The sequence below is a fragment of the Ovis aries genome, chromosome 7, assembly GCF_016772045.2.
Source record: "Ovis aries strain OAR_USU_Benz2616 breed Rambouillet chromosome 7, ARS-UI_Ramb_v3.0, whole genome shotgun sequence".
In the NCBI taxonomy this organism is placed as follows: Eukaryota; Metazoa; Chordata; class Mammalia; order Artiodactyla; family Bovidae; genus Ovis; species Ovis aries.
In genome coordinates this window covers 41,164,747-41,192,215 of record NC_056060.1, presented here as the reverse complement: position 1 = coordinate 41,192,215, position 27,469 = coordinate 41,164,747, and the positions used below count along the sequence as shown (strand labels likewise).

General features: G+C 41.9%; 1 long non-coding RNA gene across 1 annotated transcript; it reads right to left on the bottom strand.

Annotated features, from left to right (window-relative positions):
* Positions 1-27,469, bottom strand: LOC132660129 (uncharacterized). Its single transcript, XR_009601359.1, has 4 exons — positions 27,434-27,469; positions 12,977-26,424; positions 1,475-1,572; positions 1-381 (listed from the first exon to the last, which is right to left on the bottom strand). It is a non-coding gene; the product is annotated as an uncharacterized LOC132660129 (long non-coding RNA).

Sequence of the window (27,469 nt, the reverse complement as noted above, 5' to 3'; positions counted from 1 at the left end):
TTCCTTTTATGATTGAGCTCAGAGGCCATTTTGTCAAGTTATATCACCTTTATTTTACAGCTTATTTAACTTTAAAAATGAACATACCAAAAAACAAATAAAATCCTTAATTTTCCACTGTTTAGTCAAGGCCTTCCAAAAATTCCCTAGGTTTGTGATGTCCCAGGTGAAGGAGGAAATAACAATGGTTTCAATAAAATAGAAGCCTATTTCTCTATCACACAAAATAAAACAGAATTCTGGCTGGTATGGGAGCTACAGTGTCATCAAAGTTTCGGATTTCCTCTTTTTGTTCTGCCATCCTTAGTATATGACTTGCATCTTCAAATTCACTTCATGGTCCAATGTGGCAGCTAGAGCTCCAGCTATCACATTGATCTTCTGGTCCAAGAAGGCACAAGAGGAAGGGAGAAGGAGAAAAAAAACAAACAAACAAGTATGTCAGCAGTCTAGCCCCTCTTAAGGAGTTCTCACAGAAGATCAACCCCAAGACTTATGCTTATATCTCAATGGCCAACCCAGATGCAAATGTGGTTGACAAATATAATCTTCCAGCTGGGCATATTGTCACCCAGTTTAAAATGTGAGTTGTGCTATGAAGGGAAAAGGGACGAGTAGATACTGTGTAGGCAACTAGCAGTTTTTGCCCCATCTCACTTCATAACCAAGCCTGGCTTCAGTGTGTAGTTCTGTTGCTTGGTATCTGCTCCTCCAAAGAGACTCCCCGATTCAAGCTGCAATTACCCTCTCCACAGACCCTTAACAGTTGGTAAAGAATCTGCCTGCAATGCAGAAGACCCTGCTTCAACTTCTGGGTCGGGAAGATCTGCTGGAGAAGGGATAGGCTACCCACTTCAGTATCCTTGGGCTTCCCTTGCAGTTCAGCTGGTAAAGAATCCACGTGCAATGCAGGAGACCTGGGTTTGATCCCTGGGTTGGGAAGATCCCCTGGAGAAGGAAAAGGCTACCCATTCCAGTATCCTGGCCTGGAGAATTTCACGGACTGTATAATCCATGGGGTCGCAAAGAGTCAGACAAGACTCAGTGACTTTCACTTTCACTTTTTCAGACCCTTAACATCTTGAGCTGGTTGCTCTCCACCCCCCCGCCCCCCTCCCCCCACCACCAAGGATCCCTTGACCACCATCTTGTTAATCCACTTTTATTGAGCACTGCTGTCTTTCAGTAGAACACCTTAGTCTTTCATTAGAATCTTGGCTTCCATTTACGTCAGCACATTTGATCTTTTCTGTCACGCTCTAATCAGACCCCATTCATACCTACCCTTCTTCATTCACCAGTCTCCCTAGAACTATGTTCTTTACAACACAGGTCTGCTCTTCAATATAAGTTTCTAACTTCTTTCTGGCATTAAAGTTCTCAGTCTCATGGGTGAGCGCCTAGGGCAACAAGGACTGTGATCAAAAATAGCAGCTGAGTGGGGGCTGGTCTACAAATCGTCATGGATGACTACCTGTGGTTTGGTCTGGGGACAGGTGACTGAAGCCAGGCCAGTGACTTCTTTTTCAGTTCTCCCAAGGCCTTCTGACCCCTTCTTACACATTTCAGACCCTGTGGACAGCATTGTAGACCTCATTAGTGAGCAGCACACACAAGGCAAGTCAAACAATAATAATGAAGTGAATTATTGATGTGATGGAGATAAAACATCTGCTCCTCCCTACCTCACCTGCACAAAAATAGAAAAAAATAAAGATAAAAAATCAATGCCTGATAAAGCTAAGAAAATGTGTTACCTTGAGTCTTCATATAAAGAATACCTTTCAAAAGTATCTAGTTCTTTCACTTGAATTTCCCATTTTGATTTTAATTATAAACTGGAAGTTATTGTAACTCAAACATGTACATTCTCTTATGTCTTTCAACTAGAAACATCATTAGGCAGATGTGAACAATTATCCCCATTTGGATTTTTTTAAAGTTTTTCAGAGGAACAAATAAGTTATGCATTAAATCCTTGGTTTAAAACTAAGCCTATGAGACACAGTATTATGGGTTTAACCAAGACGGCTTGACTTTGGATTTAGAAAGTTGAATTGATCCCATCATCTCTTTTATTAAAACTATCCATATATTCTTAAACCAAAGAAATGAAATAATGCATATTTTAGGGCCAGAAGCATTCATTATCTTGATGACTAAGAGATAAAGGGTGAAAAGATTTAAGATCCAAGACACTTTGTTACTATGTTGAAAGGGGAGGAGGTAAAGAAATTCCAAGGGAAGGTGTTGGCAGATATCCCCTCTGCTTTTTAATTTCCAATGACAGACAGTGACATCACCATTCCAAACAGTTCCCATTCAGATTAAACAAAATGTGATTATCTGGGGAAAATGGGCAGCATAAACTAAAAAGAAGTACATCTTGCTGAAAAGCCAGTCTGTACCCAGTCGTGACACCACCATCAGCCTGACTGGACCCCCGCAGAAGAGCAATGCCGGGAGTGACTTCACTCCCCTAAAAGCACAGTCAGAAGTCCCCAAGGAGGCCAGGGGAACTGGCTGGATCTCAGAGGAGGAGACTCTTTGGTGCTGAAGAAGACAAAGGGAGGAAGACAGTTTGGGAAACAGAATGACCTTGAAACGACCTTTCTGCTTATCTCAGAAAGGTCATTAGAAGGAAAATGTACCCAGAACAACATTCTCCTCTGTCTGGGAGTCGAAGACCAGCCAGGCCCTGGCAGCCCTACAGCCTGGGCTTCTTTCCAGGCCTGTAGCTCCCCTACCGGCTGTTGAGCAATGTGACCCTGGACAGGCCTCTGAGGCCAGGGAGCCTGACCAATAGCTCACGGATGAGAAACTGCACTGTCTTTGGAGACGCTGCCTAGTGGACTTTAAGAGCCTTCCTTGTTTTTCCCCCTCCAATATACCACAGCCTGGTTTCCTCTCCCCTTCCTGTTAGAGCATTTTGTTGTGAGGACCTTGAGCCACAAAGCTAGAGGGGGCATGCAAATCATTTTACACAAGAGGCGTAGGTCCTATACAACTAGCTGTGTGTTGCTGGGCAAGTCTCTTAACTTCTCTGTGCTTCAGTTGTCACAACAGTAAAGTGGGGATTAGGATCGAGTTTACTTAAAAGGGCCATTAACCAGCATTCAGCGAAATCCCACTGGAAAGCGCTAAGGAACAGTGTGCAGGTCACAGAGCTCCATAAAGGCTGGCTGTCACTGCAAGTGTCAGGGGAGCAGTTTTTCCACACGTTTCCACTCTACCAACACTCATTCACCTCTCCCAACAGGGGACAAAGATGATAAGAGAATGCAATGTCTCACTTGATGTAGGAATCCTTTCATTGTGTCAGTGGTTCTTGAGATATCAAAAGTGTGTGTGTGTAGATTACTTTAATTTTACAAAGTCGACGCTGATTAGGCTCCTTTTTCATCCAATAGTGAAAGGCTATGTATTCAACTCTGAGTGCACTGGCTTCAGGAACATGCGGATAAAATGTAACCAGCGTTATCTTGGTTCAAATTCCTTTTTTGTGACCAACTGTTGTCTCAATGAACCTTTGCAGGGTTTTTATTTGTTTTCTTCTTAGTTGCAGCAGAGAGTAGAATAAACACATCCAGACCTTCTCACATGGAGATAGACTGATGCCAAATTAGGTCTGTGGAGGCCTCATTTTGGCTCCCCTGGTCACCATGCCGAACAGATTTTCATGCACATTGAAGACAGTCCATTAGTTCTTGGCAAGGAGAATGAAGTCTTCGAAGCTGCTTTCTCTAACAAACTCCCATTCCCCATCCACTCACCCCCTACCACCCCCTGCTTCACAAACACAAAACCTTGCTGCCGGGGAGAGGCTCACCCCCATTGATGGAGAAGCGAGGTCAACCCCATCTGTGATCACCCTGCCACAGCCTTGATAGTCGTCACCTCTGGGATGCCCCTGGACTCTGCTCCATCATTAAATTCCCAGGGCACCACCCAGATTAAAATCTCTCCTTCTTTCTCAGGAGGGAAGCATTTTTATTTCAAAATCATATGGTAAGGGCTTTGAAAAGTAGTTTGCAAACTTCTCTGCCACTGGGGAAGGCATGTCCATTCATGTCAGAGATTTTCCCTCAGTGCCTTAGCTGTTGCACTGACTGAGCTTCTGAGCTCTCACAGTGCAGCCAAAAGAGAAACAAAGAAGTTTGCCTCTATTTGTCACAGCAGAAATGTAAGCCATGATGATATAGGTTGAGCCAGGGCTCTCAGTGGAATCTTTAGACTGGTTCCTGCGGGGAAAAGCCAGGAGGTTTCTGTTATAGTACCAGCTGCCACAGGGCCTGGGTTCCTTGACCTAGATGTGCTCTGAGCAAGGCTCCTTCTAGTAAGGGAGCAAGCACTGTAGTGAAAGAGGCGGAGGATCAATATTCACCAGCAACCAGTATTGTAGCGCACGGTTACCATGGTAACATCGTCAGCCCCAAATGACTGTCATGAGGTGAAAAAATTCTCTTAAAATAAATGAAACCAGAAAAGATATATTTATAAACCTCTTACCAAACACCTATCTATTGATAAAGTAGAACCTGTTCCTTAAGTGACAGATACTCAAAGATTGGGAGGAATTTCATGACATAAACATTTTCTTAAAGGAATGGTTACTCACCCCCTAAAAATGATCTGGGAAAATAACAAATGCAGATTTCCTTTTTAAATATGGAGAGTTCTAAGGAGTGATGGGCCTATACACTTAGATATTATGCAGTTATGACATTAAAATTCTGCACTAAACTGTCGATACCTTGTTTGAAATTTACAAAGTGGTACTTAGTAGGAGTTTTCTTCTAAGTTGGACACACTATTTCTGGCAGGACCAATAAATAAAGTGTCATAAAACTTGTTATACAATGAGAAAAAAGACATTGGTCACACAGATTAAAAACTTGTGGGCACAGCTTTTGTTTTGTTCTTGAGAAGCTCCATCCTGCACTCGTCTTTCCTAATGAACAACAGTGTACCCAGCCAGAGTGCCCAGGTTCACAGCTCCCTGGCAAATCAGAGGTGGCCTGGAGAAATAGTTCCAGGCAGTAGCGTCTAGGCAGAAGTCCCTGGGGAGGATGTTGTTGGGTGACAGTTTTCCAGAGTCTCTCTCATTTCTGTGTACCTTACAAGCAGAGGACTTACTGATAGCAACAGAGTATCCTTCCAAGGATGCCTGCATAGCATAACAGCCTCTGAAGATACAGATACTATCTCTCCAGAGCAAAGGGCAGGCCTGCCTACAGCTCATCCTGTAAGATTTGGGGTCCCTGAGTTCAAGGTTCCTCTCCCTGGAGGCAACCCATTGAGTGTGCTGACATTCCTGTGGGCTTGTCTGTATCACCCCTATGGGACTTGGGCAAGGAGAACTACCACAAATCCTGCTGCTTGCTGTGTGCTGAGTAATAGAGCTGGCTGTCCCTGACCCAGGAGTCTCATGACTTCTACCAGCAACCATGAAACCAAGGCAGGCTAATTGCTTAGCTTGCAAACAGGATGATACCTCAGACCCTTCATTGTTTTTGGTTAAATTTTTTTAAAAAAAGAAAGAAAAGCAGGAGAGAGTTCTTGCCCACTAGCCCTTCTCCTTTCTTCTTGCCTTGAGGTTTCAGCAACCTCAATTTGGGGACCATGAGGTGACAAACATGAGGACAAAGGCAACATGCTAAGGATGGCATAGCAGAAAGATGACGAAACTGGGTCCTAATAGAGAATTACTGTGGCAGCCCTGGATTGCAAAACTTGAGTCTTCTTGTTATGAGATATATGTGCCTCAATATATCAATGTTGAGCCTCAATATATCAATATATGATATATATATATATCAATATATGAGCCTCAATATATCAATGTTATAACAAGTCAATGTGAATTGTTTTTCTGCAAGCAAATGCATCTCTAAAGTTTGTGTCAAACATCGTTAATTACATAAGAGTAATTGTGTCTAACACAGGCAACTTAAGGCGAGTATGTTGCTACCTTCCTTACTTCTTGATCTGGATTCTGTCTTTCTGTATATGAACATTATCATATATATCTTTTATAAGTTAACTCAAATCCTTTAGGGGAAATCAGGTAAAATTCAATTCAATAAGTGTAATTCAGTCCTGGTCCAAATTTATCTCTAAAATTATATGAGTAACCCTTAAACTATTAGTTATCCTTTAAGGTATTAATCAAACAATAGGACGATCTCTTTCTGGAAATGTCTGCCACATACCATAAAGTCTGCTTAGTCACCAGTGTGTATCCAGATCCAGCAGAATGGCTGGCTCATAGCAGGGCCTTTGACTTTGTATTAACCAAGTGTTCATGAAAGGTCTCTCTTTATCAAATGTGTTGGTTATGCCCTAATGGTTCACACCCATTAGGATGACTTTTTTTTTAAGATATAACAGAGAGTATTTCAATACATTAGATCTGTCATTTGACTATAATAAGCAGTTTAAGGAAAGAACACAGGTCAACTTCAAAGAAATAGCTTCTTATCTTTGTTCCTTGTGACTGTAAAATGCCACATAACCTAACAGTGGAATTCAAGGAATCTGTTCAGCCTTGAAAACTAGTGCAATAGGATACCAGAAGTAATAGTAATCACCACCAGGGATGAATACGCCTTTTAATGTCACGTACACACATTATTTTTAGAAGATTAGATAAAATTTAAACTTGTGTCAGAAAGAAAAATCAACTAATGTACAGGGTGAGAATATAGGAGGTTAGAACCTTACACCAAAAGTAGAATAAAGCAAAAGATGCTCTGCACAATGAGTTTATAGATATCCTTAGTATTGTCTTCAGTATATGTTGTGATTCCTACTTTTGGTTCAAAATCTAAATTATACGAAATTATCTATAATATGTGTTCTTGGTATGATGTCTGTTTAAAAAATCTCTCCAAACCACAATGAAATACTATTTCACACCCATTAGGATGACTTTTTTTTTTTTTAATGCAGAACAGTAAGTATTGGCAGAATGTGGAAAAACTGGAACACTTGCTGGTGGTACTATAAAATGATGCAGCCACTGTGAAAAACAGTTTGTAGTTCCTCAGAAATTAAACATAGAATTACCATGATTCAGCGATTCCATTCCTAAAGAACTGAAAAGAGGGACTGAACCAGATACCTGCACCCAAGTGCTCCGAGGAGCATCATTTATAATGAGCAAAGGTGGAACCCAACTGTCCGCCAGCCTATGAAGGGGATTAAAAAAAAATGTAGTATATGTACACAGTGAAATATTATTCAGACATAAAAATGAACAAAATTCTGATACATGCTACGTGAGAGAAACTTGACTATATGATGCAAAATGAAAAAGGACAAATACTGTGTTATTTTTGTCCCAAAAGACAAATATTATTTTTTTTCCCTTTATGTAAGTTTCCTGGAATAGGCAAATTCACAGAGACAGAAGGTAAAATGATGGTTACCAAGAGCTGGGCAGGGCGGTTGGGAAGTTGTTCCTTATTGGGTACATACAGAGTTTCTGTTTGGGTTGATAAAAAAAGTTCTGGAAAATAGTGGTGATGGTTGCTCAGTATTGTGAAGGTCCTTAATACCACTGAATCGTACACTTAAACATGGTTAAAATAGTAATTTTTATGTTGTATATATTTTACCACAAGGAAAAAAAATCTATTAAACAAAAATTAAACTGAAAAGATGAGTTTTCTTTATTTGTTTTAGAAAGAGTAAATAGAACGGATTTTTAACTTCTGTTTGGGTTTTGTTCTGTTTGTTTCTGCTTGCTTTAAGCCCTGCCTGACTGTGCTAGGAAGGAGAGTGACTAAGATGCCCCCACAACATTGCCAAAGCCATTCAGGCTGTGGGTTTGGGTGGTCATGCGGCTCAGAAGGTCTTATGTCATTTGGAAAGCTCTCTAGTTTGGCAATCTTACTTCACTTTGTCAATGCCCAGGAGAGTGTATCATTGCAGCTCCCCTCCCCTCATCCCTCAGGCGTATGTTGGGCTAGGATCTGTTTGTGAAAATATTATTTTAGGATTGCTTTCACTCCTATCATCTGCTTATTTTCCTTCCTGCATATTTCATAATGTAGCATAGAGATTTCTGATTCAGCAGTTAAAATAGTCTGTGCATTAGTTATCACTTCCTTGTGACCCACTTTATACACAATTACTCATTCTGGCATTGAAAGTCCAGATTAAAAAAAAAAAAATCCCTGGGACTAAAGTATGTATTAATATCTGTGGGAGTAAAAAGGAGATATTGACCAAATATCTATTGGCAGCACTCAAAGGACCCCAATCAGCCCAAAGATTTCCCATCTCATTTACTCTTCTATAAAAGCTCTCAAATTACACCCTCTTCAGTTATTCCACACCCACAATCCCACGTTTTCCACCTCCTCTACTTTCATTTCCTTCCTCTCAAAATACATCTCTATGATGAATCCACCAAACACTACTGTCTGCTGTATCTCCCTGCGCTAAGGGTCGAGGGGAACTCAAAGAGCAATGGGACAGTCCCTGCTCGGAGGAGGCATCCACGCCAGTGTAGTGTCCCCCCACCCCACAGACTCAAATGTGCCACGGGCACCCCTAAATGCTTACGACAGGTAGATTCTTGGGCCCCACCCCCCGCTAGAGAATCTGATCCAGTTGGTCTGCCCTTTTAACACCTCTCCAGGGAATTCTGATTGGGGACCCTAAGAACGTATTTTGAGAGACACAGTGACACAGGGAGAGGCAATAGAATCTCCTGCAAGCTTCACTGAGGTGGCTCCAGTCCCACGAAAGAACAGAGAAAGGGGAGACAGAATTGGTCTGAGAGATTGAGGGAAGGCTTGCTGGAAGAAGTGCTTTTAAAAAAGAGCTGAAAACTAGACAGTGGGAGGCACACAGGCACGGTCATCTGCTGCCCCCCACTCTCGAAGGCGAGGGCAAGACTTTGGCCACATTCCTCCTGTCCAGGACCTTTGGAGCAATTGGGGAGGACAGGAGACCCTGGGATAAGGCATACACTCCTCTTGGAGAGGCCAAGTGGATGATACTTTTTTCTGGGGTTCCTTCCCTCATACAGAGCTCCAGCTCTAGACCCACCTGCTAGCAGAGCACCCTGCCCGAGGTCCTTCGCTTCTCTGACCTTGAGTGAGGGATGATGTTATCTGCCTTGTAGGCTGGGTGTAAGAATTCAGTGAGTTAATGTGTGTACAGTACCCTTGGTACACAATTAAAATTCAATTTATAAGAGCTAATGTTATTCTTATCATTCTAGTTTTTTCTTTAGAAGTGGGATTACTGGAACAGCGGTATAAGTGTCACTAAATGGGACGCATAAAAAAATGTGTACAAATTTTGAGTTTTATAAAAGTGTCTAAAATTTGACTGCTAGAGATAAGGATGATTATTCATATTTATATCACTAGGTCCTTGGGAGGATATATACTAAGATATTGTTGTTTAGTCACTAGGCCGTGTCTGATTCTTTTGCAACCCCATGGACTACAAGCTGCCAGGCTCCTCTGTCCCAGGGATTTCCCAGGCAAGAATACTGGAGTGGGTTGCATTTCCTACTCCAGGGATTGAACTACATCCCGACCCAGGGATCAAACCTGTGTCTCCTGCTTGGTAGGCAGATGCTTTACCACTGAGCCACCTGAAAAGTGAAAGTGAAGTCACTCAGTCATGTCCGACTCTTTGCAACCCCATGGACTGTAGCCCTCCAGGCTCCTCTGTCCACGGGATTTTCCAGGCAAGAATACTGGAGTGGGTTGCTATTTCCTTCTCCAGGAGACCTTCCCAACCCAGGGATTGAACCTGGGTCTCTCACATCGTAGGCAGATGCTTTACCATCTGAGCCACCAGGGAAGTCGAGAGCTACCTGGGAAGCCCAAATAAAAATATTAACAGAGATCATCTCTGGGTATTCTCTGTGTTCTTCTTGCTGCATTGATAAATGGCAGCCACTCTCTTCCTCCTCCTCAGTTCTCCTCTTATTCTCTCTCCTTCCCTCTATACACACACACACACACACACACACACACACAGAGCTAGTTTTAATGCCTGGAAGTTAACACTTTTTTCTCCCAGGAGACTCTTATTAAAATGTAAATATATTACCTGAGAAAAGCACCAGTTTCAACTCTTCCCCCAGGTTATTGATTCAATCAGCTGGCTGAATCCTGGCCCACAGTGAACACAGGTGGAAGGACTGGGCCAGGGCTACCATCCCCCAAGGATAAGCCCAGAATAAGAATGATGGCAGTGAGCATTCCAAGAGTTAGAAGCCACAACAAAAACAATTTGATGTTCAAGGAAAGGAAACCAAAGACCAGAGTAGGTTTGCAGAGGAAGGCTTGAGAGGGAATGGCTGCCTGCTCTCTGATTTGGTCGATGTTCAGTTGGACTCAGAGGAATGAACCAATGGACCTTTCAATGCCTCCTGCGCAGTTCTGTAAAAAGCCAATTATTAGGTGAAAAGAAAGATCATGAGACTGGAGATTGGTTATTTGCACACACCTGTTCTTCTTGGCATATATTTTAGAGCAGAAGGTTATGGTTTATACAAGTGAGTTTCAAAGGGCTGGTAAGTAACTCACTCTGAAAGCCTGTCTGAGATCTCTGAGTAGATAGATGTAACAGTTTGGCATTAAACTGACTCATTAAAATGTTTCCTGTATGAAAACTTTCCTTTTTTGATTATCTTATTTCATAGCTCTATTACTTTTGACCATAGGGTTGGTTTTAGAAAAGCAAAACCCTGTAACATTCCCTCCAGAATATTTTCATACCACAGTTGAAATCTACATTTTTGGAGAAATGCTTTGAGAGATTGGTATTTCTGAAATGCAACTTCGTTGTTTTTAGTTTTCCCAAATTTGAGACAGAAACACTTTTTTTTTTTCCTAGAGCCCAGAGCCATCCCTGCCTAATCAGGGCCCAAACTTCATATCAAAGTTCAAATTGTAAGAAACAGATTTCCAGTTCTAGAACCAGGGGCTGCATAGAAAAGAGGATACTTAGGTTGCCAACGGAGACAAAGCCTGACACTGTCTCACATTTATCACAAGGAAAAATAAAGGGAGGTGGGAGGCTGAAGGAAGGGGCCAGCTAGGCTGTAACCCGTCTTACGTACTCTTCCTCGATTTGGCCTCTACTTCAGAGGAGGCTCCAGGAGTGGGTCTTTCAGGGCTCTGTCTTTGAAAGAGACAGGCCCAGGGGTTTGCTGGGCCTTCCTGGGTGAGGATCTCAATCCAGATCTGGAGGGAGCCTTTCCCTCTGGCCCTTTTACTAATTCTGGAGGGAAAGGAATACAATACGCCAGGCAGGCAAACCTGCACAGCAAATAGAGAACAGGATGGGCAGGGGCAGGAAGGGTAGGGCCGCACTGGGGGAGGACAGAGGGAGGAGCCCACCAGAGCAAGTAGTGGTGGGGGTTGGTTTTCCTGCTAACCAGACACCAAAGGGCGTCTGCAGGGCTGGGAGCTTGCTGGAGCTTCCCTTTCTCTGCCTGAGTGGGTGTTGCAGTTGTCTGTCCTGGGTCCTCTTTGTTCTCCCCTACCAGGATCCCCATCAGAGCATCTCGCCTACCTCTGCAGCTCCCATCTGCATCAGCGCTCGAGGTTCCCAGATCTCTTCCCTGGGGACCAGACTCATGCATCCCTCCTCCACCATGACATCTCACTGGTACCTCAAATCCAACCTTTCCTGAGTGACCCTGGTACCTCTCCATTCTAATATGCCCTCTACTTGGATTCTATTATCTCAGTCAGGGGATGGGGTGCTCACTCACAGCAGAAATCTTCCTCACCATCCCACCCTTGCATCTTACCAAGTCCTTATGACCAACTAGACCCTTTAGCCACCCTAACCACAACCTGGGATGTTAGTCAGGCCATCGTCACCTCTCAGGGGACTGGAGTCGCAGCCCCCTCCCTGGCCTCCCTGTCTCTACTCTTGTCCTCCTCATATCCAGCCTGGCTGATTTTTCAAGCAAGCAAATCTGATTCCATTTCAAGCCTCTTTCTATGTTCCCACTCCCATGCAATATGTTCAAAACCTAAACTTGGCATTGGCAGCTCACAATTCTATTCAGAATGGCAGCTTTTTAAAAAGTTACATTATGAACTATTTAAAACCCACAAAAAGGCATAAAGACTATAACAACATGCATACCCATCCCCTAACTTCAGAGATAAAGCCTTATCTCTACAACAGCCAAAACTGCCCCTGCGTCCCCTCCCCTCCTCTCCCACAGAGGTAACTGCCATTCTGCACCTGCCAGCACTCCTCTGATGTCTTTGTAGTTTTCCTTAACATGGCTTTTCTATTTCATTATAACTTGTCATTTTTCCTTATGAGCCTCTCTTGCTGGTTAGATTTCAGGGAAGTCCAGGAAATGCTATGAAGAGACCACTGAAAAAGTTGTCCCTTCAGGTACATTCTCAGGTCACCTCTCCTCCTTGCTCCTCTCCAGCGTGGTGCTTTGTATAAATTCACTGAGTGGGAGGGGTGGTGTCTTTGGGGACCCTTTGGGGACCCTTTGGGTAGGGGTTGGGAGGGTAAAAGACAAGGTGCTCAGACCCATACCACACCCTCCAGATCCTCACTGATTCCTGCTGTGGGGTAGCTGGACTCAGCCCACTCAGCTTCTGACTCCAGGGCTGCTCTGCCACCCTCCCCTCCAGCCCATGACCCAAGAGGCCCTCCCAGCCTTGGCTAGCAGCTCCCCTTGTCCTTTACCACTGCAGACCCCAGAGTAGACTCTGATTCTCAACTCAACCATCTCCCGTAAGACATGGGAACTGAAGGGAGTTCAGAGAAGCCAAGCTCCAGCCTTCCTCTGCCTAATCACACTACTCTGTTTCACTGTGATAAGTTGGGGCAGTTTGAGAGGTATCTTCCTTTCTGATCCCAAATATGAAGCAGAGTAACATCCACCCACTCCCAGGTCTGAGGTTCACATCAACCTCCCTGACAAGCAGACAAGGTTGTCCTTCATCTGCACCCTTCTTACCTCTGGGGTAGGTAGTCTCCAAAGAGGACCATTGTTAATTCATCTCTCCCAGTGTGTGCAATGCTCCTCCTATCAAGAAGTAGAAAGTACTTCCTTTCCCTGACTCAGGGCTGGTCTTGTGACTTGCTTTGATCAACAGTGCAGTAGAAGTAATGTTCTGGCAATTCTGAACCCAGACCCTACATGCACTGGAAGCTTCTTCCTCTCAGTTGGAAGCCATCTGAATGTTCTCTGATGTCATCATAGTGTGAGGAAGCCACCTGAAGAGGCCAGAGAAAGAGAGAGAATGGCCCAGCTCTTCCATTTATCTCAGCCAAGGCACCAAACCTGGGGGTTAAGAAGTTTTCTTGGATGTCTCAATCCCAGTAGATACTTCATGAACAGAAGAACCACCTAGCTGAACTCAACTCAGATTGCAGAATTATGAGAAATGATAAAATGTCGTTTTAAGCCATCAAGTTTTGGGTGGTGGCTTATTATGCTCAATAGTAAAATGAAACACCCCTCCAGCTGCATTTCTCCCCACTGCCTGCCTCATACTTTATGCTTCAACAACTCGTAGCAGCCTGTGTGACTCCCTGCATAGGCTGTGCTGCGTCTCACTTCCATACATTTTATTCCAGCTGTACTCTCTTCTCCCCACCTCGCTCCTCTGCCTGGCTAACTCCTGTTCCACTTCTGACTCTCTCTCTCTCTCTCTTTTTTTTTTGATGCATCTATGTTTCCCTTAGGCAAATCCCATCATTACACTATAATTATCTATTTATGTATCTGCCTCCCAAACTAGGCCTGAATTCTTTAAGGCTGGGTACTATGTCTCATTCAGCTTTAAGACATTACTTTATATGGAAATGTGAGCAAGTCCCTTAAACTTCTTTAGTTCAGTTTCTGTGTCAGTCAGGGATAGAATTTAGTTGTTTGTAACAGAAACCCAACCTCACTGGGTTAATGAAACAACGGTTTATTTTTTCAGGCACCAAGACTGAAAGTAGGCCTTTGGGGGCAGAAAGAGTAGCTTCACAATGTCAAAATACCCCAGTGTTCTGTATTCCTGCTTCACCACCCTTAGGATATGGCTGTCCTCCTTACGGTTGCCTCAAGGTCACAACATAGCTGTTCGAGCACCAGCCTCACATCCGTGTTGAAAGAACAGGAGGAAGGAGCAATGTCCATACAAGGACAGCCACACTTCCCCAGAAATCCCCAGAAGACTTCTACTTAAGTCTCACTGGTCAGAACCATATCACATGGCCATTCATAGCTGCAGGAAAGACATGACATATGTTTGCAAAATGATTAATGTTGACAGCAATCACCCATGGAGTATAAACGCTGAACTACAAGCAGTAATTGCTTGGGGTTATCTATCTGTAAGGAACAAAAAGAGGATGGATTTGGGGGTAGCAACTGGCAGTGTCTGTATCATTCCCTACCTGTAAAACAGGACTAAGACCTACCTTGTAGAGCTGATGAAATTGAGAGAGAATGGAGGCAAAATGCTGTTCTTTGTACCAAGGACATACTATGCATTGAATAAAAGCAATTCTCTTTCTGCATTTCCAGATGTGGCACTTAATTCAAACATCCAAGAGTTTTCCCTGAAGGGGCAGAGAATTAGTTGGCTCAAGGCAACCATCCCACTCTGTCTACAATGCTTCTGCGGTGACTTTGCTTCTGACAATTAACAAATCTTTTCTCAAAGGTCTATTCAATTGTTAATAAATCCAAACAGAATTATCACTATGACTCTTCACTTACAAAGTGTGACCCAGAAAAAACAAAGCTTGGAGAAAGAGACAAAAGGCAAACGAGCTGTTTTCAATGCTTTGTGGCTATTGTGCTGTGTATTTCATTTCTGATTCATTGGGGAATATCCAGCACACAGGAGTCACTTAGATTGGTGAGCAGCCTCAGACCAGGGGGGTTAAGGATACAGTCTCCAAATTCTTAGTCACTGGCACCTGGAAATGTTAGCAGTAGGAAGATTTCTTTTTGCTAGGAAACTGCTCTGTGCATCTGTAACCACCCTTGCCCCACTAGGGTTTTTTGTTTGTTAAAGCAGACTAAAATTTTCTGTATAGGTTAGGACATTTTTGTTTGCAAGAGAAAAACACAAAATGCCTTATTAAAAAGTGAATTTATTGCCCTGACTAAAAAGTCCAAAGTAGAATTTCAGGCACAGCTGGCTCCAAGTGCTCACAGGAATCTCTCCATCTCTCAGGTTCTAGCTCTTTGGTAACAAGACTGGCCACCTGGGGCTCCTGCATATCAACCCACCACCTCAGCAATCCCAGCAAAAAGAGGATGCCTTTTACCCAATGGTTCCAGAAAAAGCTCTAGAATTGGCTCATCCTGGGTCACATGCTTACAACTGGATCAATCACTGTGTTAAGGGAATGTGGTTCTCTTATTGGTTAGTCTGGGTCACATGCCTGAACCTGGAGCCAGGAGGTTGGTTGAAATTGGGAGATGATGCTCCAGAGCATAATTAGGGTACTACTACCAGCAGAACAGTGTGCCCAGGCCCAGCCTCACAAAAGTTTATAGAATTCTAAACAGATTCAGATTCATTTGACTTTATTGAAAGTTAACACCATAGAATACCGGTGATACTCTTTGCCATCTGTCAAAATCCTACTCATTTTTTCAGGCTCATTTCAAATGCCACCACAAACAAATCTCTCTAATGAGATTAATTTTCCATCAGCACTTTATTTTTCTCTCATGACATGTATTATTTCTTGCCATGGATTATGGTGAGTTACACACCCGCTTGTCTCCACCCTTGATCTGAACAAGACCCCCCTCTCATTCACTACGGAGAGCAGAGCGTGAGGATAAGGGTTTCTGTCTGGCTGTGACCAGGCCTTGGAATGCAGAGAATGCAGGATGGTGAGGAGGGGAGAGATCACATGGCCCCCTCCAGGAAGAAAACACATCCATGGGGCAAAATTGGATTTTAGAAGTCAGGCTGGCTTTTCTTTTTAAAGTCATATTGGAACCATCTTTTTTTTTTTTTTTAATATACATGTGTGATGAAACGTGGAGAGAAGCTGAAAACAGATTCAAGGCTTGAGATGGCAGCAGTCTTGGAAATATCATGTCCTGAATGAATTAGGGAGAGAGAGAGAGAGTTGTAAGACGCCTTCCCGTCTTCAATAAACAAAGATGCAAATATCCCAGATGCCTTTTATACCCTCCCCAGGGCTAGCAGCTTATTAATCAGTTCAGAACCTTTCCACGCTGCTCCAGTTTTTTACAAGCTGTCTGTTTCCTCTCCTGTCCTTGGTGGCTTCCTTCCAGGGACACTCCCCTTGGGTGAAAAGGTGCCAGTATACGGAGATCCTTCCAGAGTCACCGTTGCTTGCAGACACCTGCAGATTTCCCTTGAACGTTTCCTGTTCAACTCAACAGGTTTTAATTATGTGAACTAATATTTGCTCACTCTTAAACCATGTTTACCCTCGTAAAAGGCAAACTCCAAAGGACTAGGATTAGGCGAACCCAGAAGGAGCTAAACGTTTATGTAAATGGGCTCGTGATTTCCCGCCACCTCACATTTCCTCACTGCTCCATCCTTCTGGGGACTTTGCACCTTGGTCTTCTCATTTAGAGCAAATGATCACAAATTCTCTTTTCAATTTCCACCTACCCCTGGTAGAAACAGGACTAAGTTCTAGAGACACCCCATTTTTCTGTGCAGAAACATCCTCTGTTGGTTCCTTACTCGAGACTCTGCTGCTACTGCCAAGTCACTTCAGTCATGTCCCACTCTGTGCAACCCCATAGACGGCAGCCCACCAGGCTCCCCCGTCCCTGGGATTCTCCAGGCAAGAACACTGGAGTGGGTTGCCATTTCCTTCTCCAATGCATGAAAGTGAAAAGTGAAAGTGAAGTCGCTCAGTTGTGTCCGACTCCTAGCAACCCCATGGACTGCAGCTTACCAGGCTCCTCCGTCCATGGGATTTTCCCAAGAGTACTGGAGTGGGTTGCCATTGTCTTCTCCGACTCCAGACTCTCTGTGACCCTAATGGTGCCGCAAAGGTGCTTCTCTTTCTGTGGCTACTGGGTCCTATTTCTGAACCAAAAATGGAAGGCCACCTCAGAAAATCTGAGACGTATTTTTACTCAGTTCTTGTCAAGCATATCACGTAGTTTGTTCCACAGCCAAGTTTCTTCCTCATAATTCTGACATGTTGGTCTGAAAACACACTCGCTTCCCATAACCAGAAGAGCCTGGAGCAGGGGAACTTTACAATTCAAGAGACATAAAAGTGGAAACTAGTCACATGAGGCTTCATTTGTTCCAACAGCAAACACAAGAGTTTCTAATGTATAGTTTTGGGTTGTTGTTAGAGTCCAGTGATCTTATTTTGAGCTGAGAGAAAATGTAAGGTTCTTCCTCCCCTTCTCCCCCAAACATGCACACCAGGCTGCTCACATGGTGGGGCTGGGGGAGGAGCATCTTGGGAAAAGAAGCGAGAATCAAGTCACACATCCATCAACCAATGGGAAGTGAGCCACTTTATCCACAAAGTACTGAAGCAAGAGCATGTGAGTACCCTTCTGTCTACAGTAGAGCCTGTGTGTGGATCATGAGAAGTCTGACCCACACTAGAACTCTTCTCAGAGCAACAGATATTTAACAAGGCAAAACTCACACCTTTCCTCTTCTCTAAATTGGTTCTGTGATGTTGGGGGGAATGAAAGTCTTTGACTTTCAATACTCATCACTCTGATATAAATAACCACTCTGAGGCCTCACACTTGACTTCCTCAAAGCTCAGGTCTTCACTTCCCCAATGTGTGGTCAAATACACCTGTTCCTCAAAAAAAAAAGGGGGCATATTGGTTTCTTCTAAGTAAATTATCCTCGGGCATTTCTGAGGCAAGGTCCTCTACTAGGTGGTCAGTTGGATGCACATTGCATTTCTCCAAAGACACTAACCTACAAATTCAGATAGGCAATTCTGGAAATCAAAGAAAACTTGCCATACGCTGTAATCTTAAATCAGGGCATGCCTTCAGGTATGAATAGTTCAGCTGAAAACATGCCTGTACAGACAAGCCCGGTACACTGAATATGTGCACGCACACACAATGCCATTGTCACAAACAGAAAATTCCATGCTTTCAGGAAAGTCACCAGCCAAATCCATAAATTGTGAAACTAAGAATGAAAGTGACAAAATGAGTGATTTCAACCCACCTTGATTATATTTTTGGAGCTTGGTCAGCAGAGCAATTTCCAAGTGCACCAGCTCAGATGGTTCACCAGGCAATGTGCGGTTCACCAGCTGGAAACCAAGCTCGTTGTTAAGCTAGGGGGATGTTTCTTCTCATTCCAGCTCAAGCTCCAGTCATATAGCTTATAAACCACAGGTAACCAGCCTTCTCCAAAATGTGTAAAGAAAAAGGTTTTAAAAAGGAGGGGCAAACAGAATAAAACCAGCTCACACTGTGAGCCAGTGGAAAGTCTGTGAACAACCAGATAACTCCACACTGAGCACTGCTAGTTAACAGGTACAACAAGCCAGTGCTCCATTTCAGACAAACTGGGAGGACAAACTGAGTTCTCACATGCTTCTCCATATGTGGCCCTACACCCATCATCCAGGTAGGCAAGAAAACAGTTTCCCTTAGGTGAGCAGACTTGTCTGGTGAGACTTAGGTGAGAAAGTCAAGTCTATAAACAAAAGCTGACCCTGGGGACTGCATAAAGTCTTAACTGGACCTCTTTCTATACTGAGGATGGGTTGAGATCACATAACCTATCTGAGGGCATCTGCTCAGATGGAAAGGAGCTGGGCTCTTAGCACAGAAGAAGAAGCTGTGGGTTTCCTGGCCTGAGAGCCCAGATCCAATGTGCCATCAGTCTGCCTTGAAGATTCTAGGATGGAGTCTTTCTCCTTATCAGACTCAAAAATCCACGAGAACTGCACTTTAAAGTTCCATAAATACACAGTAAATGAATTGTCACTGACCATTTACAAGCATGGCATTTGTGGTAGCAACCACTAATACAGAACTTTTGCCCATTTAAGATCTGAGGCTTATGTTAGGGAAAACTATTACAAAGTGGAAAAAAAAATTAAAAAAAATTTTTTTGACAGTTTCTTAGCTCGTTGGTGTCATCACCTAACTTGGAATTTTTTAAAATAAATATCTAAAAATCCAGACAGCAAATGGTATCATTTTATTCATGCCCTGAGTGTTGGGCATAGATTCGCCTCTGCCTCTCACCATCATGAATTTCAGACTGATTAAAAATCCTAATGTAAAAATCAAAATGAGTATTCAAAGGAAACATAAGAGAATATTTTACAATCTTGATATAGGGAAAGACTTTCTAAACAAAATGTAAAGCTCAGAAACCATAAAGAAAAAGATTTATAACCTTGATTGCATAAAAATGTTGAACTCTGTGAAGTAAAAGTCAATATAAATAAAGACCAGGAGAAAATATTTATAAGAGCTATAACACAGAAAAAACACCCAAAATAAATAGAATACATACAAACCACCCAATAATTAATGTACAAGGAAGAGTTATAGAAAATTCACAAATATAATTGGCCAGGTTGATATTACTCATGACCCCAAAATTTCATTCCTAGATAATATACCCAACAAAAATGTATGGACATGTATTCTGAAAGACATGCACAAGAACACCCATAGCATCATTATTTGCTAGTAATTGAAAGTTGGAAGGAATCCAAATATCCATCAGTAAATAAATTGTGGTATATTCACATAATGGAATATAATAAGCAATGTAAATGAATATATTAGAGCAACAAGCAAGTACATGAATGACTCATAATGTTGAACGAAGGAAGCTAGACATGAGTGTATGCCGTATGATTCCATTTTATGAAGTTTAAAACCAGGCACGTCTAATCTATGCAAGTTATATTGCAGAATAGTGATTACTCTGGGGGAGGTGGGAAAAGTTCTGATAATATTCTGTTTCTTGACCTGGGTGGTGGGTATGAGAAGAATTCTGTTAATTCTTTCAGTAGTATACTTTTCTGTATACTTTTATACTTTTCTGTATTTTTATACTTCGAGAAAATGCTACCAAAAATCCAAATGGTCAATAGGCATATGAAAAGATGCGCAATGAAAAGATGCAATCTTAAATGATGCAGCTTTTTCTGCATATGATGCTGGCAGTACTTTTTAAATTTATAATGTTCAATGTTCATGAGTATTTTGGTATCTTTGTAAATTAGAACAGAATTTTCAGGGAGAAGCTTTGGCATTATTTACCCAAAATTCAAATGTGCTTGCCTATTGATGCAGAAATCTTACTTCAGGAATATATCCTTCAGAACTATTGATGCATAAGCACATAAATTTGTGAACAAAAAGCTTGCAGTAGTATTGTTTGTTTGATGCAGAAAAATGGCAAACCACCTATGTGTCCATAATGTGGCAAGAATGTAGCCTTCAAAGAAAATGAGGGAAGCTTTTATGTACTAACACAAAAAGAACTCCAGCAAACATTGTTAAGTTTCAAAAAATTTAAGTCACAGAACAGAAACATATTATATGATCTCGTTTATATATAAATGACCTGAATGTAAACTTTTAAAACAAAAGGTAAAACAAGAAAACAAAACTAAAATCTGATGTGGCTTATTTATTTAAATATCTTACAAATCCTATCACCAAAAAAAAAAAAAGCACCTTAACTTGTCTCTGGAGATAGATAGAATGCAGTCCCTGGACTGTCTCTCTGTTTCCTGGACAAGTCCTAAAGACTGAACTGCAAGAGGAAAGAAGTGTTTCTTGTTCCACAGCCTCCCAGAGGAGCCTCAGTGTCTCACAAATGCCAGCTCCCACACAGGCCGGAGCAAGGGCACATGGAGTCTCTCCAGCCCTTTGTGCTTCCGAAGCACTTTTCAATAATTAACTAAACTGCCAGAAGGGCGAGGTGGGTGTGGCTCCCACGACTCTACACTCTCTGGGCAGAAACAGTCCTTTGGAATGCAAAGGCATCCCTTAGCAGTGGCTGTTCCCTGGCCCCTGCCCTTCCTCGGCCCCTAAACACGAGAGGCAAGGGCCTTCAAGGCCCTGCCCAGAAGGCAGTTCTTCTCCCGGTAGAGTTATACTATTCTCTGTCCTCCTGGCCCCACCTCCACTTATGGAGGAAGAACATTGCAACAGGCAGCAAGAGAAATAATATTTTAATACTGTCGACTGCAACTCTGCCTTTTTTTTTTTTCTCAAGGATCCTACGAACAACGAAAAATGCATACTGTACAAATAAATAGCAGGAGCAGTCTATGCTATTATATTTTCAAATGGTTAGCATCTGGAGCAAACTTTTCCAGCCTTTGGAATTTAATAAGCCATTAAAATTTCACAGTTTCGGAGGAGCCCAACAAAGGATTAATGATTTTCATTTTACCAAGCACAGACGGTTTCAAAAACAACCTGACTCTAATACCAAAACAATGTGAAAATGACAATCTCAGATTTTAAAAGCAGCACTCTAATACACTAAGGTCTTATGAAAAACACGTTTTCCTCATAGACTGTTAAACGTTTCCTCGTAGGCTGGCGTCAGTCCCCTTGGAAAGAGTTGATAGAGATTCTATCCTAAATTCCCAAAACTGTCTATGCCCAAGAAAGACAGGAAGGCATTAAAAAACAGAAAATACTGATTCCAAGTACCCATCCCATATTTACAGCATCTGCATCTCAGTTCTTCAAGAATGGAGCCCTGGTACGTGTATTTTTTTTTTAACTGTTTTTAACTATGGTAAAATATTTATAGGGCTTCCCTGGTGGCTCAGAGGTTAAAGCATCTGCCTGGAATGCAGGAGACCCGGGTCTGATCCCTGGGTTGGGAAGATCCCCTGGAGAAGGCAATGGCAACCCACTCCAGTACTCTTGCCTGGAGAATCCCATGGAGGGAGGAGCCTGGTAGGCTACAGTCCATGGGGTCACACGGAGTTGGACACGACTGAGTGACTTCACTTTCACTTTCAAAATATTTATAATATAAATTTTATCATTTTAACCATTTTTATATGTACAATTTAAAAATATATGGTGTGTGTTTTTTTGCTAATGTATAATTTGGGCTTCCCTGGTGGCTCAGACAGTTAAGAACCCACCTGCAATGCAGGAGGCCTGGGTTCAATCCCTAGGTTGGAAAGATTCCTTGGAGGAGGGTGTGGCAACCCACTCCAGTATTCAAGCCTGGAGAATCCCATGTACAGAGGAGCCTGGTGGGCTACAGTCCATGGGGGGGTGGGTCACAAGCCAGACACAACTGTGGGACTAACCACAACTAACCAGACATATGTACAATTTAGTGGCTTTAATGCATTTGCAATGTTGTGCCATCATTATCACTGTTCATTTCCCCAAACATTTTTACATCCCAAACAGAAACTCAGGAATAGTTTAAAAATAACTCCCCATTTCTCCCTCCCCCTGAGCTCCAGGCAATCTCTATTCTACTTTCCAGGTACCATATATATATATATTGAATCATATGTTATTTGTTCTCTTGTTATTTTACTTGGCATAATATTTTCAAGTCTCATTTACTATAACATGTATTAGAATTTCATTCCTCTTTATGGCTAAATATGCATTATATTTCCTTTAACCATTCATCTCATGCTAAACAGTTGGGTTGTTTCTACTTTTCAGCTATTGTGAATAATGCTGCTACAGACATTGGTGTACAACTGTCTGTTTCGTTGCCTGCTTTCAGTTGTTTTGAGTATATACTAAGGAGTGGAATTACTGAATACAAGTAATGCTATGTTTACCATTTTGAGCGGTCAAACTGGTTTCCACAACAGCTGCACCATTTCACATTCCCATCAGCAATGTATAAGAGTTCCAATTTCTCTACAACTATGTCAACGCTTACTATTTTCTGTTTGTTTTTTCATTGTTTTTGTTTTCTTCTTTTTGTTTTTCATTTTGTTTGGTTTTGGTTTTGGTAAAAGCCGTCCTAAGGGGTGTAGAGGGATATCTCTTTGTAGTTTTTATTTGCATTTTCCTCATGATTAATAGGGGCTTCCCTGACGGCTCAATGGTAAAGAACCTGCCTGCCAAAGCAGGAGCTGTGGGTTTGATCTCTGGGTCAGGAAAATCCCCTGGAGGAGGAAATGGCAACCTACTCTGGTATTCTTGCCTAGGAAATCCCATGGACAGAAGGAGCCTGGCAGTACCTTTCCATAGAGTTGCGAAAGAGTCGGACACCACTTAACAACAAAACAATAACAGCGTGACTAATGATGTTGAACATCTTTTTGTGTGCTTATTGGCCGTATGTATATCTTCTTTGGAGACATATCTATACAAGTCCTTTGTCCATTTTAAAATTAGGTTTGGTTATATTTTTTTGTTTCTGAGTTATAGGAGTTTTAATATATTCTGAATATTAACTCCTTATCACACTTGCAAATATTTTTTCCCATTGTGTGGGTTGTCTTTTTACTCTCTTCAGAGTATCCGTTGATGCACTGAGGTTTTTTATTTTGCTGAAGCCCAGTCTATTTTTCCTTTTCTTGCCTGTGCTTATGGTGTCATAGCCAAGAAATCATTATCAAGTCCAATGTTATGAAGCTCTTTTCCTGTGTTTTCTTCTAAGAGTTTTATAGTTTAGCTCTTAAGTTTAGGTCTTTGTTCCTAAACAAAGCTGATTTTTTAAAATAGTATAAGGAAAGTGTCCAATTTCATTCTTCTACATGTGGATATCCAGTTTTCACAGTACCATTTGTTGAAAAGATTGTCCGTTCCATATTGCATGATCTTGGCACCATTGTCAAAATCATTTGATCATATATACAAGGGTTTGTTTCTAGGATTCTATTTTGTACCATTGGTCTATCTGTCTGTCCTTATGCCAATACCACACTGCTTTGGTTACTGTAGCTTTGTAGTAAGTTTTGAAATCAGGAAGGATGAGACCTCCAATTCTGTTCTTTGTTCCTCTTTTGAAATATTGTTTTGATTATTCCAGGTCCTTTGATATTCCATATGAATTTTAGAATAGATTTTTCTATTCTGAAAAAAATGCTGTTGGGATTTTGAAAAAGATTGCATTGAATGTATAGAGCAATTTCTGTAATATTTTCATCTTAATGGGCTTCATTGGTGGCTCAGATGGTAAAGAATCTGCCTGCAATACAAGAGACCAAGTTTGATCCCTGGATCAGGAAGCTCTCCTGGAGAAGGGAATGGCTATTCACTCCAGTATTCTTGCCTGGAGAATTCCATGGACTGAGTCTGGTGGGCTATGGCTACAGTTCATGGGGTCACTAAGAGTCACACACAACCAAGTGACTAACACACACTTCATCTTACCAAGCCTTCCAGTCCATGAACACAGCATGTCTTCCCATTTATTTGTGTTCTTTAACTTCCTTCAGCAATGTTTCGTAATTTTCAATGTGCAAGTCTTTAGCCTCCTTGATTAGAAATTTATTCCTGAGACTTCCTTGGTAGTCCAGTGGTTAAGACTATGCTTCCACCGCAGAGGTCACAGGTTTGTTCCCTGGTGAGGAACTAAGATCCCACATATTGCACAGTGTCATCAAAAAAATATAGTTTTATTCCTGAATACTATCTTTTTGACATCGTAATAAATGGAATAATTTTCTTAATTTCCATTTCGGACTTTTCATTGCTAGCATACAGAAATGTAACTGATTTTTTGTATGTTTTTTTGTATCCTGCATCTGCTAAATATTATTCACTCTAGTTGTTTTGTATGTATGTATAGTCATTAGAATTTTTTACATAAAAAATTCTATCATCTCTGAAGAGATAATTTTATTCTTTTCTTTCCAATTTAGAGAACTTTTCATTCTTCCTATTGCCTAATATCTCTGGCTAGAACTTCCAATATTATGTTGACTAGAAGCAGACATCTTTCTTTTGTTCCTAATCTTAAGAGAAAAGCTCTCAGTCTTTCACCGTTGAGTATGATATTTGCTGAGGATTTTTAATATATGGCCTTTTTAATACTGAGGAAGTTTCCCTCTGTTTCTAGTTTATTGAGTATTTTTGTTATTGAGTGTTAAATTTGTCAAACAGTTTTCTGCATTAATTGAAATGATCCTGTGAGATTTTTTTTCTTCATTACATTAATGTAGTATATTGCAGAAACTGATTTTTAAATATCGAACTCTCCTTGCATTTCATGAATAAATTCCATTTGGTCATGGTACATAATCCTTTTAATATGTTGCTGAATTTGATTTGCTAATATTTTTTTTAAAAGCTATATTCTTATTGGACCCTGGTATATGGTTTTCTTTCCTTGTAGTATCTTTTCCTGGCTTTGGAATCAGGGTAATGCTGGTCTCATAAAACGAGTTAAAAAATATTCCCTTCTGTTCAATTTAGAAAGATTGTGAGAAAGAGTGGTATTAAGGCTTTAAATTTTTGGTGGAATGCATCAGTAAAGATATATCATCCTGGAATGGTTTTTTCCCTAATTTATTTTATGGAAGTATGGTCTTCTGGTGGTTCAAACAGTAAAGAATCTGCCTGCAGTGTCAGAGAGCTCAGTTTTATCCCTGGGTCAGGAAGGTCTCCTAGGGAAGGGAATGGCTACCCTACTCCAGTATTCTTGCCTGGAAAATTCCATGGACAGAAAAGCCTGTCAATGGGATCATAGAGTCAGATCCCACTGAGTGGCTGACACTTTCACTTTCATGATTGGTTTACAATGTTGTTAATGTCTGCTGTTCCTCAAAGTAATTCAGTTACACACATATACATCCTTTTCAATATTCTTTTCCACTATGGTTTATCATAGGATATTAAATACAATTCCTTGTGATATACAGTAGGTACTTGTTGTTTTGGAGTGTATATTTTTTTAACCAACTTCTCCCTCTCCCCTGCTCCCATGTTTCTGATAAAGAGTTGTGTTTGGGTCTGACTACCCCAAACACCCAATCTGACCACTCTTAGATACAACTCTTGATCACCCAGTCATATTATATCTTAAAAAAGGAAGAAAAGGCTTTGGATAAGAAATGTACCCAAGCTACCCAGCTCTGGAAGTGCCCACAGGAGGGAAAGAAAAGGACACAGGGGTGAGCGAGCCTCTGAGAATGAGGAGAGCATTGACACCCTCGGGAGGAAAGGTTGCCTGGTGTACAGGTTCACCCTTTGCCTGACTGCACCTGCTTCTATCCAGATAGCTTCTCCCCGCAGTTATACCTGGCCTGCAGCCACTAGCATTCTGGGCAACTGCTTAGTCTGAGAGAGGGTGAAAGGAGAAGGTGCTATGGACAAAATCAACTCACAGGACTCAGATGACCAGGCGTCAGGTCCCTCCCTGAGCTCTAATGGACCAAGCAGTGGTGCTGCAGCAGGAAAGGGAGCTCCTTGGCGTGAACTGATCAATGTGAGGTTATTCTCACCAAAACATTTTCGTAGTCTTGGGCACAGAGATCCTGGACAATGGGAAAGCATCATAAAACTTGTAATTAGACAGGAAAGCTATTCTCTGCAGGTCCCTTTGCCTCTTAACCTCAATCTCTCTTCTCCCCACCCCCGTCTTTCCTCAGGCACTAGTCTAGCTTCCAGTAAAAACTTGCTCAGCCACTTGTGTAGAAAGAGGAATTAATATTAGAATACTCAACGGACTGGTTCTCCTTGGGAGCAAGTAGCCAAGTAAGTATCCAAGTGAGAACCAGGGAAGGAACAAAATGGCATCAAGCCCAAGTGAGAAGTGCCTCAGTCATCCTGCAACAGCCTGGATGTGCCCAGAGAGCTACATCCTCTCTCTAGGTGAGTCAGGCCTCCACACCCAGCAGGGTGTAGACACACTGCACTGAAACTCGAATGGAATAGTAAGAAGTCAAGCAGGTAAAACACTTCCTTGCTATCAGTTTGATAAACTACTCAATGCTGCTTCAAAATGGAAGACAATACAAGGCTGGGTTTTCAACAATACAAGGTTTTACATGATCCCACTAAAACTAGGGTCCTGCAATAACGTTTGAAAGCGTGTGGTCCCATAGATCTTTCCATCTATAAACACAGAAGTTCATGGAAGCTCTGAAAAACATTTTTGTTTGGTTTTAAGGGGAGGCGAGCTTCAACAGTGCTCTAGACCTTAAATAGATGATAAAAGACAATTTGGGAGATCTGAGTTTTCTCTTCAAAAATCCAAGATGTAAATACATAAACTATTCCTATTTATACTTTTTCCCCCTTACACCTCATAACATTTCAGTGCAAAAGAGAAAGTGATAATAGCATCTCAGCTTTTCAGAACTGGCTCAGGAGACCAAAGGCCGAAAAGAGATTGTAACATTAGCTAGAAAGCCTGTGATTAAAAGTCCAAAACTTAAGACCTAACACTCAAATATTCTAAGCTACTATTACAACGAAACATCATTTCTCAAGATTGAGAAGACTAGTGAAAAACTTTGTGGACCTGTGAAGGCATGAACTTACCTTCAATGCTTCAGGAACCTAAGCTCTGATCTTGAC